This window comes from Mytilus trossulus, chromosome 13, assembly GCF_036588685.1.
Source record: "Mytilus trossulus isolate FHL-02 chromosome 13, PNRI_Mtr1.1.1.hap1, whole genome shotgun sequence".
Lineage (NCBI taxonomy): Eukaryota > Metazoa > Mollusca > Bivalvia > Mytilida > Mytilidae > Mytilus > Mytilus trossulus.
In genome coordinates, this window is record NC_086385.1 from 41,064,752 (window position 1) to 41,087,589 (window position 22,838).

Below are 22,838 nucleotides of genomic sequence, written 5' to 3' on the forward strand. Positions count from 1 at the left end.
AGCCTGTGCTTGGAGAGGAGTCGGAAATAACTTCACCACAGAAATACAGAAGAACTCAAAAGGTACCACCCATGTCCAAAATGTTTCCAGGTACTTGTTATGTGCTAATAATCGATACACATTAGCACTAGCTTGTGCTTGGAAGGATTACGGAAAATTACCGACAAACATAAGACAGAAATACATGTATAAAGCAACGGTGCATTTTCCCAGGGACACGCTGTGTGCAACTTTCTTTAACATAGTAGCACTAGCTTGTGCTTGGAAAAATGTGCTTCACTTCGTCATAAGGAAGTTACAGATTGATATAAGAAAATGAACGTGAACTAGTCTGCATTGGGACAAACGTGTGCAAATAGTAACGATATAATATATCATTTGTTAAAAATTTCAATATACAAAGAAAATCGTAAATAAATTCATTAATCTCTGAAAATCATCGTGATTATCTCCCTTTCAAAATCGTCTAAACTTAGCTTGGGATACAAACATCGACCTGATCAATTATGACACTAATCAATATTCAACGACTGTCTCATATGTTCTAAAACATCAGAAGCTCAACGAAGAGATGCGATATGACACTTATCAATTGTTGACACCTTAGACCTTAAATACAAAGATTTGATGTAAGATTGTCAGAACGAATATTTCATCCGAAGAAGAAAGTCGAAAATAAAGCTGAGATCTTCCCGGGTACTTACTAAGTGCTAATGATAAATGTGCATTAGCACTAGTCTGTGCTTGGAGAGGGGACTGGCAATTTGCATCTTAGAGGAAGAAGAAAAAACAGATGAAAATTTGATAACATCAGAGAAGCCGAGAAAATTACATTGAGATCTCTCCAGGTACTTGTTATAACACTGGACACTTTTAATTTGCAAAACACTCATTTGCAAATCTGCCGCCGCCTCAAATAAGAGCTACAGTATCATGTATATAACCAAAATGTGCGGAATTACATGGGATTCAATAATTTCATTGGTTTTCTACTGTTACTATTATATTTATTTTGCTATTTGATTTATAAAAACATGGGATTTTCAATATCCCATGGGACAGGGCAAAATCCCATGGGATTTACCATTATCCCATGGGATTTTGGTTAAATCCCATGGGATTTTTTTTGGTCCCATGGGATAATTGTAGTCCCATGGGATATTTGTTGTCCCATGGGACAAAAAAAATCCCATGGGATTATAATTATCCCATGGGATTTTTAATATCCCATGGGACAAAATAAAATCCTATGGGATTTTTATTATAAATATATAGATGAAAATATGCAGTAATGTGTATGTTATAATATATTCTATTTTGTTAGTAAATTGTTATAAGATGAATCTTTTAAATTGAATATCTTTTTTTCTTTGGAAATATTAATTCAACATATTTTTCTATAACTGTTCAAAATTTAAATTTTAAACAACAAAGCAGATATTGCAAGTATCATATATGTTTATTTATGAATTATAGAACACTTTTTCGAAACACAATTATATACCATTTGAAATCTGAAAAACTCTATTATTAGGCTAAACATATAGTAGCTATTTAAGTAAATGTAATTTTTTCACAATATCTCTCCACACAAAACATTAGTAGTTTCTTATCACCAAGCATTGTGTGTTTGTATAGTCCACTTTTTGGTCATTCAGCAAAGAACATTGACATTATTGTGGTTTCAAGATCGTTTGGTATTTTAAAGAACTCTAAATCATTGACTGACTGATGAAAATAATAACTGATCCAACATTGTCTTTGAATGTATTCTGGTCTTGTTTCTATGTTTTCTTCATTTATTCTAGGTGATGAATTTCAATCCTTCTGAAAAAGAACCAACAAAAATTGAAGTTATTGATTATACAAAATTGTTTGCATACATGTAGTGTTAATATGATTTTCAATAAAAATAGCTATGCGGTATGTATTTTACTGATTGTTAAAGGTTGTCCAGTGTCATCATGGTCATCAGTTGCTAACCGCCTACTTCCTTTGGTCTCTGATGGAGAGTTGTCAAATTATCAATATACCAAATCTTCCTATTCTAATACTATATAACAATCAATTAATTGATTCTTCTTTATAACATTTGGGTATTTTCCCAAGCTATATATAAAAAGGTCAATGTTAAAACTTTAGACAATTATGATACCATTCCATTATTCACAAGAATTTGCAATATATTTTACAAAACGCAGAAAAAAGAAATAACATTTCCTGAAGCTTTTGAAGTTCTGACAGTTCAACTTTATTTCATTAAAAAAAAAAACTAGAACTCTTTGGAATATTGGAAATTATAACATTTCTACGAAAAATATATATTGTTTTATCCTTATTTTTTGTGTTGTTGGCTTGCTGTCTCATTTTTATATACAGTTATACATACATCAATAATCTTCCTCTTTATTAAAATTAAAAATGAGATATTTTTGATATCCCAAAACATAAGATTTTCAGAAAAAAATTAAACACTTATTTTTCATTACCATGATTACAAATTTTATCAGTTACCTTTAGTAGAATTTTGTTACTTTATCATATAGTAGAAAAATAATTCAAAACAAGAATGTGTCCAAAGTACATTAATGCCCCACTCGCACTTTCATTTTCCATGTTCAATGGACCATGAAATTGGATAAAAAATATAATTAGGCATTGAAATTAGAAAGATAATATCATAAGGAGCATGTGTACTAAGTTTCAAGTTGATTGGAGATTCAACTTCATCAAAAACTACCTTGACCAAAAACTTTAACCTGAAACATGCACTTTCATATTCCATGTTCAGTGGACCGTGAAATTGGGGTCAAAAGTTAAATTTGGTTTAAAATTTAGAAAGATCATATCATAAGGAACATGTGTACTAAGTTTCAAGTTGATTGGACTTCAACTTCATCAAAAACTACCTTGACCAAAAACTTTAACCTGAAGCGGGACAGACGGACGAATGGATGGACGAACAAACAGACAGACGAAGGAACGGACAGACAGACGGACGAACAGACCAGAAAACATAATGCCTCTCTGCTATCATAGGTGGGGCATAAAAATCAATTCATGTTGGCCCAAGGTGACTTTTAAATTCTAGATCTCATTGAAAAAGCTTCAAGTTATCTCCCTTTGCTGTAAAAATGCCATCTTTGGGGGCATTAAAATTGAAATATCTTTTTTAACTCATCGAAGGCAGATTGTGAGCGTAAATGAACAGTGACCCGATTTTAAGTCTAAGATAAGTTTTTTTTAGATAGAAAAATATAGCGAAATCCTATTGATTATAAAGGGCAATAACTCCTTAGGGGGTCAACATGACCATTTTGGTCATGTTGACTTATTTGTAAATCTTACTTTGCTGAACATTATTGCTGTTTACAGTTTATCTTTATCTATAATAATATTAAAGATAATAACCAAAAACAGCAAAATTTCCTTAAAATTACCAATTCAGGGGCAGAAACCTAACAACAGAATGTTCAATTCATCTGAAAAATTTCAAGGCAGATAGATGTTGACCTGTTTAACAATTATGCCCCATGTCAGATTTGCTCTAAATGCTTTGGTTTTTGAGTTAAGAATCAAAACTGCGTTTTACCCCTGTTCTATTTTTATTCATGTCGGCCATCTTGGTTGGTTTGGCGGGTCACGCCACACATTTTTTTAAACTAGATACCCCAAAGATGATTGTGGCCAAGTTTGGATTAATTTGGCCCAGCAGTTTCAAAGGAGAAAATTTTTGTAAAAGATATATAAAATTTACGAAAAATGGTTAAAAATTGACTTCAAAGGGCAATAACTCTTAAAGGGGTCAACTGACCATTTTGGTCTTGTTGACTTATTTGTAAATCTTACTTTGCTGTACATTATTGCTGTTTACAGCTTATCTCTATCTATAATAATATTCAAGATAATAACCAAAAACAGCAAAATTTCCCTAAAATTACCAATTCAGGGGCAGCAACCCAACAACAGATTCTCTGATTCATCTGAAAACTTCAGGGCAGATAGATCTTGACCTGATAAACAATTTTACCCTTGTCAGATTTGCTCAAAATGCTTTGGTTTTTGAGTTATAAGCCAAAAGCTGCATTTCACCCCTATGTTCTACTTTTAGCCATGGCGGCCATCTTGGTTGGTTGGCAGGGTCAAGCCACACATTTTTTAAACTAGATACCCCAATGATAGTTGTAGTCAAGATTGGTTAATTTGGCCCAGTTGTTTCAGAGGAGAAGATTTCTGTAAAACATTACTAAGATTTACGAAAAATGGTTATAATTGACTATAAAGGGCAATAACTCCTAAACGGGTCAACTGACCATTTCGGTTGTGTTGACTTATTTGTTAATCTTACTTTGCTGAACATTATTGCTGTTTACAGTTTATCTCTATCTATAATTATATTCAACATAATAACCAAAAAACAGCAAAATTTCCTTAAAATTACCAATTCAGGGGCAGCAACCCAATAACGGGTTGTCCGATTCATCTGAAAATTTCTACGCAGATAGATCTTAATCTAATGAACAATTCTTCCCATGTCAGATTTGCTCTAAATGCTTTGGTTTATGAGTTATAAGCCAAAAACTGCATTTTACCCCTATGTTCTATTTTTAGCCATGGCGGCCATCTTGGTTGGTTAGGCGGGTCACCGGACACAATATTTAAACTAGATACCCTAATAATGATTATGGCAATGTTTGGTTAAATTTGGCCCAGCAGTTTCAGAGGAGAAGATTTTTTATAAAAGTTAACGACGCCGGACGCTGGACACCAAGTGATGAGAAAAGCTCACTTGCCCTTTGGCCAGGTGAGCTAAAAAAATGGTTAAGACCAGCGAGCCCCAAAAAACCAGAACATAATTAAAACTTACGGAAAACAAGATGTCTTTACATTTATCCTTCGTAGCAGGGAAATTGAAAAGATTTTTTTTTTCTTTCACTGCCGTCCATGATATAAACTTTAAATTCATTCATGCAAAATATGAAAATCTGCAAAGGTAGGACCTTGAACCTTGAAGCTTATCCACACTTTGACTTTTATTAAACTGCATATTTGTTCTTTTCATCTTGCTGACAACCTAAACATAAAAAAATGATAAAAACATAATTCTAGATTAACTTTGTCATGTTTGTGTTTTTATTTTTGTTGGTCCAAACAATTTTTTTTCAACTTAAAACGAAAACATCATCACAAAAAAAAAGGTCATACTAACCTCCGAAATATTAAAACAAACCAAAATTATTACTTGATTAAGATCTTGTCATAAATTAATAGCATCAATACTCTAATTTTTGAAGACCATATATGTCTATTGCATACTTATATTCCTTTGTACAGGAGTATGCATATTAAGATTGAATTCAAGGACTTAAATGTTAAATTAGCATGATTAATTTTAGTTTCTCAGCTCCATGTGTAAATTTTGAGAGAATGTTGCAATACTGTATATTCTGATAATCAGAACTTATTTATGTTATTGTGAGGTTTTTATTAGCAACTGAGAGCTGCATCTCATTCTCATTTTTGATTTATTTATGAGCTGAAGACCAGTGCCGAAGTTTTCTCAATGCATTGAAGACACATAGGTGAACTTTGGTCGTTGTCTGCTCTTTGGTTGGGTTGTTGTCTACTCTTTGGTTGGGTTGTTGTCTCTTTGACAAAGTCCCAGTTTTCACTTCCCATTTTATAACATGTATGCAGATTTTTTTTTTAAATTTAAATAATCAATCACTGAATTTTGTTTATTATCATGATTATTGAAAGTAAGCAAAAATAAATGCACACAAAATTTAACATTATTATTAAAGGCTTTTTTAAAATTCAAAACAGTTGTCTACCATATCTACACCGTTAATTTCCATGTTTGATTTATTTCATATTTTAAAGCCTTTATAGCTAGCTAGATAGTATGCCCAGGTGGATCCAGCCATTTTAAAAAGGGGGTTCCCAACCCAAGACAGAAGGGTGGGGAGGGGGGTTGTTGTTCCAACTATATTTTCCCATTCAAATGCATTGAGTGTCCTAAAAATAGGGGGGTTCCAAGTTGAACTTTCCACCCTGGAATCCTCCCCCTGGATTCGCCATTGGTATGGCTTTTGCTCATAGTTGCATTCATATTGTTACCTATACCTTACTTGTGCATCATTTGGTCTCTGATGGGGATAGGCCTACTGAAGAAGGTTCAACTTGCAATATGACAGATTATGAAGCTATTTATCCAAATATGTAGAAGAAAGACATGCATAATAAAAACCAAACTTATGTTCAAACAAGAAGTAATTGTAACAGGATGCTGTTACAAAATCTCCCAAACGAAAGCTTCCATAACTCGCCATTCCTATGGTCCCATATTCATTTGATTTGTTTTGCTGTCTCATACAAGATTATATATGATTTAGGGGTGGGGATCAGGGATCCGGAAATTTTTCCACCTTACCACTGAGGATCTCAATCATGATGTGATGTGTGTCAATAGTTTAAAAGTTTTTCAAACATGTGGCGGTGGGGTTGACCCCCATGAACTCTCCCTATATTTCATTTGATATGTTTTATTGTTCCATACAAGAATATACATGGTTTAGGATGGGGAACTTGACTGTATACAAGTTTTCAATCAAGAGGGAGTTGGGTGACCCCCTCGGGACTTCCTTTTATTTCATTTCATTTATATTTTGTCCCCTACAAGAATATATTTGGGTTAGGGGTGGGGATCTGGGTCACTCACAAGCACATTCATAAATTGAACGGGGTAGGGTGAACACCCCCCCCCCCCCCCCCGACCTCCCTTTAATTTCATTTGATTAGTTTTATTGTCCCATACAAGAATATACATGGTATAGGGGTGGGGATCTGGACTGTTAACATGATAATAGCACATTCTCAGATTGAACAGGGTGGGGTGTCGCGGTGACCCCCAGGGACTTCCCTTTAATTTTAATTGATTTGTTTTATTGTCCCATTCAATAATATGTATGGTTTAGGGGTGGAGATCTGGACAGTTTACATAATAATAGCATATTATCAAATCAGAGGGGCATGGACTACCTCCAGGGACTCACCCTATATTTCATGTGATTTGTTTTATTGTGCCAGCATCATTTCTGTAGACTATGACGTGTGTTTATCTCTTACAGTTTACAAGTTATATCATGTATATATTCATATGAAAGTTTTAGTAAATTTAATCCCATTGGGTTCTTTAGTATTTAAAACTCCTCCCTTCTTTCTTACCCCCAATATAAACAACCAATTTTTCCCACAAAAAAGGGGGCCCTGAATTCCTTATCAGCCCCCCCTCTCCTTTCCTCATTTCAATCACCCCGATATAAATTTAGTTTTATAGCTTACAATAGGAATGGTTTAAATTCTTCCAATATTGTTATACTAATTGACAGAACGTCTAGTGCCTGTGTTACTAATTTGGGAAGCTTTTCAAATTCACAGCATGTCGGTGGCTGTGTTCAAAGTGCTGAGTTTTCATCACCCTCGTTGTTTGCGGACTAATGATTTAGGCCTGTGTATATATGTCTCTGATAATAGTGTGCGTGTATTAATTTTCTATACCTACTTAATCAATATTTTCAAATACTGACGGCAAGTGTTGCATTGTATCAATGTCTTATTTGAGACCAACGTGCTATTTACATGTGCGATCAAGAATGCAGGGGAAAGAAACTTGTCAATTGTGTTTATTTTTAAGCCTAAATAAAATGAGCCGCAGTAAAATATTAACCTTGGTTAATGATCGGTGTTGATCGGTAATCCTCAAATTGATGCGAGAGGCTTTCTACGTGGTACAGGCTGACTACTTGAGTACTTATACGTGTGTTGTCTCAAAACAACTCGGCAGTATCAAATAACAGTTGAAGTAAGGATCGTCTCGGTGTTGGTGTGGGGGAGGGGGTCTTCTTTACTTCTTTATCTGTCTTCTTTTTTTAGCTATATTTTTAATAACTTACACTTTTTTTCCATTATTACACTTTTCTATTATTCTCTTTCTTTCACTATTCTTTATTCCTTTTTTTTCTTTGTCCGTTATTCTCTATTCTGTTAATTCACATCTCTTATGTGGACTTTCGGTGGTTTATTTTTTTAGTTCTGGTATTGTGCGATAAGTCAATTGTTCATGCAGTTTCATGAAATAATGGTTTAATGCATATCAGCCAAGATTGTGCGTGAAATTTAAATAAACAACTCAACACTTCACGTTCTGTGAATTCGATTAAAATAAATGAACATGAATTTGACAGCTAGACAGACAGTGATCCGTTAACAGGTAAAATTTAATTAATCAATTAACAAAATCTAATCTACTGGCATTCAACACCAAATTACTTACTTGATAAATTTGATTGTATATTGTCAATACCTGATCATACCTCAACATCGCGAATACGCCATGCGAGGTGTTGGCTATGTTTGAGACGGGGTCAAAGGTTGTTGATTCGAAACAGAGCAAAAAAATAAACAGATAAAAAACTAAAGTGTAGAATTTTGTGGTTGAAAATTTAATTTGTAAATTCTCAAAAAAAAGAGTATTTCGGTTCAACTTTTAACATATTAGTTCGATACGGAAAAAAAGGATAAAAGAGCATCCGGAAAATTGATCAGTAATTATCATTCGAATATATGAAGAGCAATGAGTATAAACCAAAAAACTGAACAAGAAAAGTATTAGTAAAAGCAAGGATTTGTATAGTTATAACTATACAAATCCTTGGTAAAAGGCAGAAATTTAAGTTGTTGAATTAATTATTTTACAATTGTTTAATTATACGAGAGAAAGTTTTAGGCGAATTGTCTTTATTTACAGATAAATGTATGTTAGTTCAGGAAATGATTGATTTTTCTTGCGGCTTCAAATATTTTTTTTATCAATAACTTATACACAAGGAAACATTTTTTTTCCTTTTGACAGCATGAACCCCGGTTAATTAGCAAACACAAACTAAAAACAAAATCGTTTACAATTAAATTTTAAAGAAGGAAAAGGGGGGGGGGGGGGTAAACAAATTTCACTATACGATCACATACTTCTAAAAAGATTTGCACATATGTGCTGTCTATAGATAATGTTATATTATTTGAGGAGTTTTGAAAAAAAGAATATATACAGTTTTATTTTCGACATCTACTGCTAAAAAACAATAGTGATTCTTTTCATAAATTTAATACTTCAGTTTCGACTCAAAATTTCTTTTGGAATTGTTAGATGGCAACTGTTTAGGAGAAGATTGTATCTGAACTTTATGTAATTATGGTGATATTGGCGACGAGATTCATTTTATTATAGCAAGGACTTGTACAAACCCTTGATTTATATAGAATGGGCAATATAAATAGACGAAAGTAGGTAACCCATATAATTAAACGGGGATTTGATCTCCAATCTATGTGGGCCACATAATTGTACATCGAATAAGATCTATATTTCTAAACGTTTTTAAATGAAATTTTAAACTTCAATCGACCCAACTATGTGAAGATTTTTTATATTACTAAACGTCTTCAATTATTACGTATGAAATGTATGAAATAAAAAATATTTAGCATATTCTTCATATTTTTTTAATTTTTCGAAGGAAACTTTTTTTGGCAAAATTTACTTCTATGTGTTTATAATCATCACCAGAGACACATTATGCCATCTCCACTCAGTCCTAATGGTTCAAGATCAATTAACAAAACTCACATGATGATTGGTATTGAATATGATCATCGGTCATCCGTGAACAGGTGACGTATCCCAAATAACGGCGTATACCGATAGATAGATTGATACTTAATTTATTAATTAACGGGTCTCGCCATTTAAATTTCACCAAGGGGTTAATTGAAGCAATGATGGACTTTATAAAACTAGATTCAGATTCAATATTTTATTAAAGTCTCACCACACACAATTATATATATTTACACAATTAAACTATGTACATGTACTAATTAATATTTCTAAAACAAATTACGAAAACGTTTGGTGTAAAAATAATCGATATATAAAATGTCTATTTCTGCCTAAAATATATTTGAAGGTTTTGGCATTTTTGTAAATAACATTAAGGTTAACGTTGGCATCCCAATGCAAAAAACAGCCGATTCAAACTCAAATAACTTCCCTCAAGATGGTTTGATTTTATCAGAGACATATAATACATGTATTATAATTCTCGATACATATATTGTATGTCTCTGATTTTATAAAAAAAATAAAAAAATACAAGATTATTAAATAAGTTATCAACCGAAAGTTTACCCTCAACGCTCACTAAAACTCATATAGATACATTTCCTAAGTGACATTTTATGTCCTGTGTGCACCAGGAGATCCCGAATGGTTTTTAGACGTTCCATTATTTTACATGCATACATTTGAAGTTGTTCTTAATTTTGTTCATAATAGGTATACATATCTTTGTGTATCAGACCAAATGATTTCCCTATTAGTCTAGCAGAGGCGGATTTAGGTTTTTTCCAGCCCCCCCCCTTAATCTTAGGGAAAAAATGGTGATTTAAATAGAAAATCACTGAAGCATGACTGGAAGTCGATGGGTCCCCATTTATCGGGATAAACACTGCATGCTTCGTTCTGGTTATCTTAAGTCCTAGTATGAAATAAAGCCAATGGGAATTGAGTTGTTTTTTTTAAACACATCTACATACATGTATACGCTTTCTCAAGGGTTGGTTCGTGCAATATTGAATTTATGTTTTCTAAATGTGCAGTTACTGAAGTTTATATTTGCTACTTTTCTTCTTTATTTCATATGATTTTTTGAAAAAAATGTGTGTTGAAATTGGGAAATGGACACAGATGCATTTAACAAAAGAAATTTTGTGTAATGTCATCAATCTGTATTACACGTAGACAGGATGTTCTCTCGTTATACACCCGAGGCCACACGCACTGTGGGGGGTAATGGAAAATTACTGAATGTTATAATTACCTGTAATCAGCATTTCAACAAATCAGTTGACTGACCATGTCATTACAGTTCAAAAAGATTTCCTCAAATCAAAATGGATTATTTATTTTATATTTAAAATTTAAACTTAAAAAAGTACACTTTACAAAATTATGAAAAAAAGAATAGAAGAATTTAAAATCGTATTTTAACAAAGATTAAGATATTATTTTACAAAGATCCTAAAAAAATATCCAAACAAACGTTGATTCAAACGTTATGAACCTTCGTAGTTTTATATTATAAGACTGACAGTCACACACACAAGTTTGCTTACTCAGTGTATTGGGCCAGGGTGCTGAGTGAGGTGCTGGAACTTGAAATGCATGTATCATTAAGTTACAGTTCTGTTAGGATTTGACTGCCTTTTTACAGGGACTTTCTATTCTTATTATTAACAGTTTTATTTAGTATAAACTGTTCCTGGTTGAGAGTAATTCTCTGCTCAGTCCAACTGGTGCATAATTAGCATTTGATTCACATATTTCGAATTCGTAGCAGTAAAAACACAAATTAATGTATTTAACAACTTTTTCTGATTTCAGGAGCACAGTAAGTATTAGTCGTAAATAACTTAGAGATTTATGTGGAAGTTTCTCAGTAAGTTTACTCTGCTGCTCGAGCTCTGCTAATCGATGGTCCAGTATTTCAATTGTATATTCATTCGTCAGGACCACGTCATTTTTTTATATTCACGCAAAGCACAGTCGCGTGAAGATTTGGTAATTATAGTGAACATGGGGGAAATAAAATATTTTTAGTAGCATTATTATTAATTCCTCAGGCGACTTTGTGCTCAATTTTAAAAGAGGTTCTCCTGGCTTTGGAAAATCTTATCTGATTCAGGATCAAATCATCGGTTACACTCCCCTATCACCAGTGATTCCTTGTTTTAGCTGACACTCTGAAAAAGGTATTGTGTAAGTGTTGACTCTCAATTTGCTTGATTAATAACAGATATGGACTCTTTACCCGTACCAGAGACATATATACATATCTCTGTGTATATATGTCTCTGTCCGTACTACTGCAAAAAACAAATATTCAGTTCACTGATTAAGAAGGAAGGTAAACACGGACAAAAAGTCACAGGATGAAAAGACACAGTAAATAAAGTCACAGGATGAAAAGACACAGTAAATAAAGTCACAGGATAAAAAGACACAGTAAATAAAGTCACAAATTTGATAGGACAAATAGTTAGTCCTATAACATATGACCTCGGGGGCATTATTTACTATTTCTATTTACTGTTCTGATATATTTTTTTTTAAAATCAACATGCACATGATGCACCTTGCATTAAATTTTTTTTTTTAAAAATGAAAATATCTGTATAAAAACCACAGGCCAGGCACTTAATTGTTTCTGTCAATATGGGGTTTAGGCAGCAACTACATGAACTATTTGATTTTCTGGGGGGGGGGGGGCTATGGATTTTTTTCTGGACAAACTTTTTTCTTCGCCTTAGGTGTAAGACTATCTAAGATTATCTATTTTTTTAGCGACAAGTTGAAAACAATTTTTTATTGACAGTTCAAAGTGCCTGTGATAAAAACGTTAAAAATTGAAGAAGAATGCGAAGTCATATGTTATATTACTTTTTCCCTGTTTAATTTATTAAAATGTCTATGTCTTACCACCTTGACAATGGTCATAGGGAAATACCCCAAAATGGTACCCCAAGAGGGGAATTCCAAACACTTTTTTTGAACAATATTTGTTACACTTTTTTTTTTTTTTTTTTTTTATTGATTTCAGTATAAAAACAATATACATGTATTGTCTTTAAATATGAAATTTATTTGTATTCGGCACAAAACAGGGGAAATGCTCGGTAAAACCTTGCTTTACAAATCCATGATAAAAAAAAACATGGGATATGACAACTCTCCACAAGTGACCAAATGAAACAGAAATTAACAACTCAAGGTCACTGTAGTCTGTACAGCCTTCAACAATGAACAAAGCCAATACTGCATAGTCAGCTATAAAAGGTCCAGAAATGACAATGTAAAACAATTCGAACAAGAAAACTAACGTTTATTTATGTAAAAAACTTATGAAAGATGGAAAAACAGATATGTTACACATAAACAAACGACAATCACTGAATTATAGGCTCCTGATTTGGGACAGGCACATACATAAACAAATGTGGCAGGGTATAAGGAACTATGAAAATGTTTAGTTTTTGTGGTTTGATCTTTTTCCGGAAACTGTAAGCAATAATGCTCCTTTATTTAGTGAATGGAATGATTGTAAGATACACATGTCTGTCTGCCATATTTTATATGACCTTAACCTCATTTTTATGGTTCATTAGTCAATGAAACACTGCATTGTTTTGTCAGTTTATCATATGCTTAAAGTTACAGGTACTAGTAGATTATATCTGGTGGATATGTAACAATTAAGATGTGCAGGTCTGTTTGGCAGATTCATATAACCATGACCACATTGTATGGTTCTTGGGTCAATGCTAAGTTTTCTTGGTTTTGTCATTTTATCAGATATTATAAGCATGGGTCTACTTGATGTTGTATGGAATGACTGCAAGGTGTCATATAAAAATAGGAAGATGTCTGTTTGCCAAGGTTAATTTTACTGTGACCTCATTTTCATAGAATAATGATAATTTTAAACAGCAAGAATAATGAGCAAGTCAACTTTATATACAAATGAGGAATTTTTTTCAGTTGCCTACTAATTATGTAATACATGTAGTAGTTATTTTTGTCATTAAAATTAAGATAATGTTTACCCTTTTAGGTGTAGGGCAAGAACATTAAAGATAAAGGGAAACTATAAACAGAAGAAGTTTTCAACAAAAAAAGATTTACAGAGGTCAACAAGTCTAAATGGTAAGTCCACTGTTGTTAAAGTTTTTGACCTTGAACAATGATTAATTATTTATTAAAATAAGATGTGGTATGATAAATGAGAAAACTATCCATCAGAGTTCAATTAAATAGATGTAAGCATTGTACTTAATTATTAGAGGCCAATGATGGCCTGTAAGTAAAACAAAAACCCATACCCTATACATAATATAGTAATCTATAAAAGACAACACTAACACAATTTAAAACAAAGCAACAATTCAAACTTAAATATACCAGACAAATTTTTAAAAACAAAAAATTATAAAAAAACAAAATGACATATATATGAAACAACATCAACCACTGAACTATGTACAAGCTCCTGATATTAGACAGGCATAATATTTCTGGGTTGATATAAAAATAAGAGGCAGTCTAATATCCAATTAGACTTTTCTCCAATAGGGTTCAAATGACATTTAAGGAGGCTCTTGGGTATATAAAAAAGAAGATGTGGTATGATTGCCAATGAGACAACTATCCACAAAAGACAAAAAAATGACACAAACATTAACAATTATTGGTCACCGTATGGCCTTCAACAATGAGCAAAGCCCATACCGCATATAGTCAGCTATAAAAGGCCCAGATAAGACAATGTAAAACAATTCAAGCGAGAAAACTAACGGCCTGATTTATGTAAAAATATGAACAAAAAACAAATATGTTACACATAAACAAAATTACAGGCTCCTGACTTGGGACAGGTTTTTTTTTCATAACTTAACTTTATTTATTGTATAATTTGTTAATTTATCATATGGTACAAAAATCATTTAAAACTGTCCCCAGATGACTTTTAAAATGTATATTCATTTGTATCATTGAAAGCTCAAAATTATCTCCCTTTGGTGCCAAAATGCCATTTTTCAGCATTAGAATTGTAATATCTTTTTTAACTCATCTGTGACCTTTAGTTTTTATTATCATTTTCAAATAAACTGTTCTTAAACTAAACTATTATTAAATTTGAGCCATTTCCGTAATTTAGTTTTTTTTTTCATTTCGATATTACCTCTATTTCTCCTATTAGTTCAACAGAAAAAAAAGTACCTTTACAACAATGTATGCTTCTTTCTAAGGCGCATTGTAATCGTAAATAAATGGTGACCCTATTTTTTCTTTTCTTTTTCTTTGAAATATTTGATAAAGTTCATTTATAGAAAAATATAGCGAAATCCTATATTAAGAAAAAAAAATGATTTAGACCCGCAAGCCCATTAATTTGACAAAAATAGTTCACTGTACAGCCTTTGACAATGAGTAAACTTTATAGCCGACAGTGGTTTTAATAAAAGCACACAACATTTGAACAAATTGTAGATATTTGTTGCAATGGGATTAACTTAAAAGTCTGCACCAAGGAACCAAACAACAAACAGTAATATGTAAATCATAGACACAAAGCACTAAAATAAGAGTACTAACAATGAATATTCAAATGAAAGTTTATCGAAATGTTCGTAAACATGATAAAATAGCTATTTTATTGCTGTTTTTCTCTTCACTGATAATTTTTGAATTTTGTGTATTTGTAGGTCAGACATCTTGATTTGCATGGTCATCATTCAACAGATCAATACTAAACAGAAAACTTAAAGTTGATATTTTTCTCCATAGTGCGACTTTTTTTATGAATTTGAAATGGAACATGTTTTTTCCTACATTTATCAGAAAGAGGAAATTTCAACATAATGACTAAACAAAAAGGTTGAGTCATAACATCACAATCATAGTCTAGATGCACAAGAACTTGATCACGGAAATGCAACAATGTACGGAATTATCAATTGGAAGAAGGACTGAATGAAAAAAAAATTAGTTTGTTGTTGTCCAAATAAACTTGCTTCTCATTTGAATTGCTCCATCCAATAAAGATGTATAGAGGAAGATCTTTAAAGAACAGATTGAAAAAATGTTTTGTCTAAGAATTGCAGGAAGATTCTGGTGGATGAAATAGTTTTACTGTTTATTGACTTAATTCTTATTTAGCATGTATAGTGGACTGAATAATTGTACATAGCAAGCAATGAAAAGAAAAAACTACAACTTTAACAGAAAAAGTGTTTGTATTATAAATTTGCAAATATACCTATAATATTATGTACACCACAAAGGTATATAATTCAAATGGTTTGCATATTCATGTATTGCAATGAAACTATACATGCTATAACAAAGAAAAGTTCTATTTTTCAAAATAAAATAAAAAGACAAAGATTTCAAAACAACATTTTTTTCATTTATTTAGACATGTCATCATTTTGTTTTACTTAAACGAATTTACTCTTTGACCGTATATATATTATTACACATTCAAAAATAAGAATAATCTTTATTGTCATATAAACAAATAAAAAACATGTTTGTAACAAAAAGGAAAAACAAATAAATATATATATAAAATATAAAAAAAACTTGTATACATTTAAAACTATTTACTACCATACAGCATTCATTGTAACATACACATTACTGTATAATTATATCTATATATTTATAATTTGAATCCCATAGGATTTTATTTTGTCCCATGGGATATTAAAAATCCCATGGGATAATTATAATCCCATGGGATTTTTTTTGTCCCATGGGACAACAAATATCCCATGGGACAACAATTATCCCATGGGACCAAATAAAATCCCATGGGATTTAACCAAAATCCCATGGGATAATGGTAAATCCCATGGGATTTTGCCCTGTCCCATGGGATATTGAAAATCCCATGTTTTTATAAATCAAATAGCAAAATAAATATAATAGAAACAGTAGAAAACCAATGAAATTATTGAATCCCATGTAATTCGGCACGTTTTGGTTATATACATGATACTGTAGCTCTTATTTGAGGCGGCGGCGGATTTGCAAATGAGTGTTTTGCAAATTAAAAGTGTCCAGTGTTTTATGTGCTTATGAAGATACAACATTAGCACTAGCCTGTGCTTGGAGAGAGATCAAAGGTTTTAGCATCACAACATCGAGAGAAAATGGAAAAGAAAAGCGAGACGAAACGAAGACTAAGTCGACAGATTTTCAGATCAATCTGATATCTTCCCAAGTACTTGTTATGTGCAAATGATAAACAAGCATTAGCACTAGCCTGTGCTTGGAGAGGAGTCGGAAATAACTTCACCACAGAAATACAGAAGAACTCAAAAGGTACCACCCATGTCCAAAATGTTTCCAGGTACTTGTTATGTGCTAATAATCGATACACATTAGCACTAGCTTGTGCTTGGAAGGATTACGGAAAATTACCGACAAACATAAGACAGAAATACATGTATAAAGCAACGGTTCATTTTCCCAGGGACACGCTGTGTGCAACTTTCTTTAACATAGTAGCACTAGCTTGTGCTTGGAAAAATGTGCTTCACTTCGTCATAAGGAAGTTACAGATTGATACAAGAAAATGAACGTGAACTAGTCTGCATTGGGACAAACGTGTGCAAATAGTAACGATAAAATATATCATTTGTTAAAAATTTCAATATACAAAGAAAATCGTAAATAAATTCATTAATCTCTGAAAATCATCGTGATTATCTCCCTTTCAAAATCGTCTAAACTTAGCTTGGGATACAAACATCGACCTGATCAATTATGACACTAATCAATATTCAACGACTGTCTCATATGTTCTAATACATCAGAAGCTCAACGAAGAGATGCGATATGACACTTATCAATTGTTGACACCTTAGACCTTAAATACAAAGATTTGATGTAAGATTGTCAGAACGAATATTTCATCCGAAGAAGAAAGTCGAAAATAAAGCTGAGATCTTCCCGGGTACTTACTAAGTGCTAATGATAAAAGTACATTAGCACTAGTCTGTGCTTGGAGAGGGGACTGGCAATTTGCATCTTAGAAGAAGAAGAAAAAACAGATGAAAATTTGATAACATCAGAGAAGCCGAGAAAATTACATTGAGATCTCTCCAGGTACTTGTTATGTGCTTATGAAAATACAACGTTAGCACTAGCCTGTGCTTGGAGACAGATCAAAGGTTTAGCATCACAACATCAAGAGAAAATGGAAAAGAAAAGCGAGACGAAGACGAAGACTAAGTCGACAGATTTTCAGATCAATCTGATATCTTCCCAAGTACTTGTTATGTGCAAATGATAAACAAGCATTAGCACTAGCCTGTGCTTGGAGAGGAGTCGGAAATAACTTCACCACAGAAATACAGAAGAACTCAAAAGGTACCACCCATGTCCAAAATGTTTCCAGGTACTTGTTATGTGCTAATAATCGATACACATTAGCACTAGCTTGTGCTTGGAAGGATTACGGAAAATTACCGACAAACATAAGACAGAAATACATGTATAAAGCAACGGTTCATTTTCCCAGGGACACGCTGTGTGCAACTTTCTTTAACATAGTAGCACTAGCTTGTGCTTGGAAAAATGTGCTTCACTTCGTCATAAGGAAGTTACAGATTGATACAAGAAAATGAACGTGAACTAGTCTGCATTGGGACAAACGTGTGCAAATAGTAACGATAAAATATATCATTTGTTAAAAATTTCAATATACAAAGAAAATCGTAAATAAATTCATTAATCTCTGAAAATCATCGTGATTATCTCCCTTTCAAAATCGTCTAAACTTAGCTTGGGATACAAACATCGACCTGATCAATTATGACACTAATCAATATTCAACGACTGTCTCATATGTTCTAAAACATCAGAAGCTCAACGAAGAGATGCGATATGACACTTATCAATTGTTGACACCTTAGACCTTAAATACAAAGATTTGATGTAAGATTGTCAGAACGAATATTTCATCCGAAGAAGAAAGTCGAAAATAAAGCTGAGATCTTCCCGGGTACTTACTAAGTGCTAATGATAAATGTACATTAGCACTAGTCTGTGCTTGGAGAGGGGACTGGCAATTTGCATCTTAGAGGAAGAAGAAAAAACAGATGAAAATTTGATAACATCAGAGAAGCCGAGAAAATTACATTGAGATCTCTCCAGGTACTTGTTATGTGCTTATGAAAATACAACATTAGCACTAGCCTGTGCTTGGAGAGAGATCAAAGGTTTAGCATCACAACATCAAGAGAAAATGGAAAAGAAAAGCGAGACGAAGACGAAGACTAAGTCGACAGATTTTCAGATCAATCTGATATCTTCCCAAGTACTTGTTATGTGCAAATGATAAACAAGCATTAGCACTAGCCTGTGCTTGGAGAGGAGTCGGAAATAACTTCACCACAGAAATACAGAAGAACTCAAAAGGTACCACCCATGTCCAAAATGTTTCCAGGTACTTGTTATGTGCTAATAATCGATACACATTAGCACTAGCTTGTGCTTGGAAGGATTACAGAAAATTACCGACAAACATAAGACAGAAATACATGTATAAAGCAACGGTGCATTTTCCCAGGGACACGCTGTGTGCAACTTTCTTTAACATAGTAGCACTAGCTTGTGTTTGGAAAAATGTGCTTCACTTCGTCATAAGGAAGTTACAGATTGATATAAGAAAATGAACGTGAACTAGTCTGCATTGGGACAAACGTGTGCAAATAGTAACGATATAATATATCATTTGTTAAAAATTTCAATATACAAAGAAAATCGTAAATAAATTCATTAATCTCTGAAAATCATCGTGATTATCTCCCTTTCAAAATCGTCTAAACTTAGCTTGGGATACAAACATCGACCTGATCAATTATGACACTAATCAATATTCAACGACTGTCTCATATGTTCTAAAACATCAGAAGCTCAACGAAGAGATGCGATATGACACTTATCAATTGTTGACACCTTAGACCTTAAATACAAAGATTTGATGTAAGATTGTCAGAACGAATATTTCATCCGAAGAAGAAAGTCGAAAATAAAGCTGAGATCTTCCCGGGTACTTACTAAGTGCTAATGATAAATGTGCATTAGCACTAGTCTGTGCTTGGAGAGGGGACTGGCAATTTGCATCTTAGAGGAAGAAGAAAAAACAGATGAAAATTTGATAACATCAGAGAAGCCGAGAAAATTACATTGAGATCTCTCCAGGTACTTGTTATGTGCTTATGAAGATACAACATTAGCACTAGCCTGTGCTTGGAGAGAGATCAAAGGTTTAGCATCACAACATCAAGAGAAAATGGAAAAGAAAAGCGAGACGAAGACGAAGACTAAGTCGACAGATTTTCAGATCAATCTGATATCTTCCCAAGTACTTGTTATGTGCAAATGATAAACAAGCATTAGCACTAGCCTGTGCTTGGAGAGGAGTCGGAAATAACTTCACCACAGAAATACAGAAGAACTCAAAAGGTACCACCCATGTCCAAAATGTTTCCAGGTACTTGTTATGTGCTAATAATCGATACACATTAGCACTAGCTTGTGCTTGGAAGGATTACGGAAAATTACCGACAAACATAAGACAGAAATACATGTATAAAGCAACGGTGCATTTTCCCAGGGACACGCTGTGTGCAACTTTCTTTAACATAGTAGCACTAGCTTGTGCTTGGAAAAATGTGCTTCACTTCGTCATAAGGAAGTTACAGATTGATATAAGAAAATGAACGTGAACTAGTCTGCATTGGGACAAACGTGTGCAAATAGTAACGATATAATATATCATTTGTTAAAAATTTCAATATACAAAGAAAATCGTAAATAAATTCATTAATCTCTGAAAATCATCGTGATTATCTCCCTTTCAAAATCGTCTAAACTTAGCTTGGGATACAAACATCGACCTGATCAATTATGACACTAATCAATATTCAACGACTGTCTCATATGTTCTAAAACATCAGAAGCTCAACGAAGAGATGCGATATGACACTTATCAATTGTTGACACCTTAGACCTTAAATACAAAGATTTGATGTAAGATTGTCAGAACGAATATTTCATCCGAAGAAGAAAGTCGAAAATAAAGCTGAGATCTTCCCGGGTACTTACTAAGTGCTAATGATAAATGTGCATTAGCACTAGTCTGTGCTTGGAGAGGGGACTGGCAATTTGCATCTTAGAGGAAGAAGAAAAAACAGATGAAAATTTGATAACATCAGAGAAGCCGAGAAAATTACATTGAGATCTCTCCAGGTACTTGTTATGTGCTTATGAAGATACAACATTAGCACTAGCCTGTGCTTGGAGAGAGATCAAAGGTTTAGCATCACAACATCAAGAGAAAATGGAAAAGAAAAGCGAGACGAAGACGAAGACTAAGTCGACAGATTTTCAGATCAATCTGATATCTTCCCAAGTACTTGTTATGTGCAAATGATAAACAAGCATTAGCACTAGCCTGTGCTTGGAGAGGAGTCGGAAATAACTTCACCACAGAAATACAGAAGAACTCAAAAGGTACCACCCATGTCCAAAATGTTTCCAGGTACTTGTTATGTGCTAATAATCGATACACATTAGCACTAGCTTGTGCTTGGAAGGATTACGGAAAATTACCGACAAACATAAGACAGAAATACATGTATAAAGCAACGGTGCATTTTCCCAGGGACACGCTGTGTGCAACTTTCTTTAACATAGTAGCACTAGCTCGTGCTTGGAAAAATGTGCTTCACTTCGTCATAAGGAAGTTACAGATTGATACAAGAAAATGAACGTGAACTAGTCTGCATTGGGACAAACGTGTGCAAATAGTAACGATAAAATATATCATTTGTTAAAAAATTCAATATACAAAGAAAATCGTAAATAAATTCATTAATCTCTGAAAATCATCGTGATTATCTCCCTTTCAAAATCGTCTAAACTTAGCTTGGGATACAAACATCGACCTGATCAATTATGACACTAATCAATATTCAACGACTGTCTCATATGTTCTAAAACATCAGAAGCTCAACGAAGAGATGCGATATGACACTTATCAATTGTTGACACCTTAGACCTTAAATACAAAGATTTGATGTAAGATTGTCAGAACGAATATTTCATCCGAAGAAGAAAGTCGAAAATAAAGCTGAGATCTTCCCGGGTACTTACTAAGTGCTAATGATAAATGTACATTAGCACTAGTCTGTGCTTGGAGAGGGGACTGGCAATTTGCATCTTAGAGGAAGAAGAAAAAACAGATGAAAATTTGATAACATCAGAGAAGCCGAGAAAATTACATTGAGATCTCTCCAGGTACTTGTTATGTGCTTATGAAAATACAACATTAGCACTAGCCTGTGCTTGGAGAGAGATCAAAGGTTTAGCATCACAACATCAAGAGAAAATGGAAAAGAAAAGCGAGACGAAGACGAAGACTAAGTCGACAGATTTTCAGATCAATCTGATATCTTCCCAAGTACTTGTTATGTGCAAATGATAAACAAGCATTAGCACTAGCCTGTGCTTGGAGAGGAGTCGGAAATAACTTCACCACAGAAATACAGAAGAACTCAAAAGGTACCACCCATGTCCAAAATGTTTCCAGGTACTTGTTATGTGCTAATAATCGATACACATTAGCACTAGCTTGTGCTTGGAAGGATTACGGAAAATTAGCGACAAACATAAGACAGAAATACATGTATAAAGCAACGGTGCATTTTCCCAGGGACACGCTGTGTGCAACTTTCTTTAACATAGTAGCACTAGCTTGTGCTTGGAAAAATGTGCTTCACTTCGTCATAAGGAAGTTACAGATTGATACAAGAAAATGAACGTGAACTAGTCTGCATTGGGACAAACGTGTGCAAATAGTAACGATAAAATATATCATTTGTTAAAAAATTCAATATACAAAGAAAATCGTAAATAAATTCATTAATCTCTGAAAATCATCGTGATTATCTCCCTTTCAAAATCGTCTAAACTTAGCTTGGGATACAAACATCGACCTGATCAATTATGACACTAATCAATATTCAACGACTGTCTCATATGTTCTAAAACATCAGAAGCTCAACGAAGAGATGCGATATGACACTTATCAATTGTTGACACCTTAGACCTTAAATACAAAGATTTGATGTAAGATTGTCAGAAC

General features: G+C 33.2%; 1 long non-coding RNA gene across 1 annotated transcript; it reads right to left on the reverse strand.

The window, feature by feature from the left end:
* Positions 1-1,555: 1,555 nt before the first annotated feature.
* On the reverse strand, positions 1,556-7,648 carry LOC134695538 (uncharacterized). Its single transcript, XR_010102789.1, has 3 exons — positions 7,565-7,648; positions 4,868-5,074; positions 1,556-1,827 (listed from the first exon to the last, which is right to left on the reverse strand). It is a non-coding gene; the product is annotated as an uncharacterized LOC134695538 (long non-coding RNA).
* Positions 7,649-22,838: the final 15,190 nt, after the last annotated feature.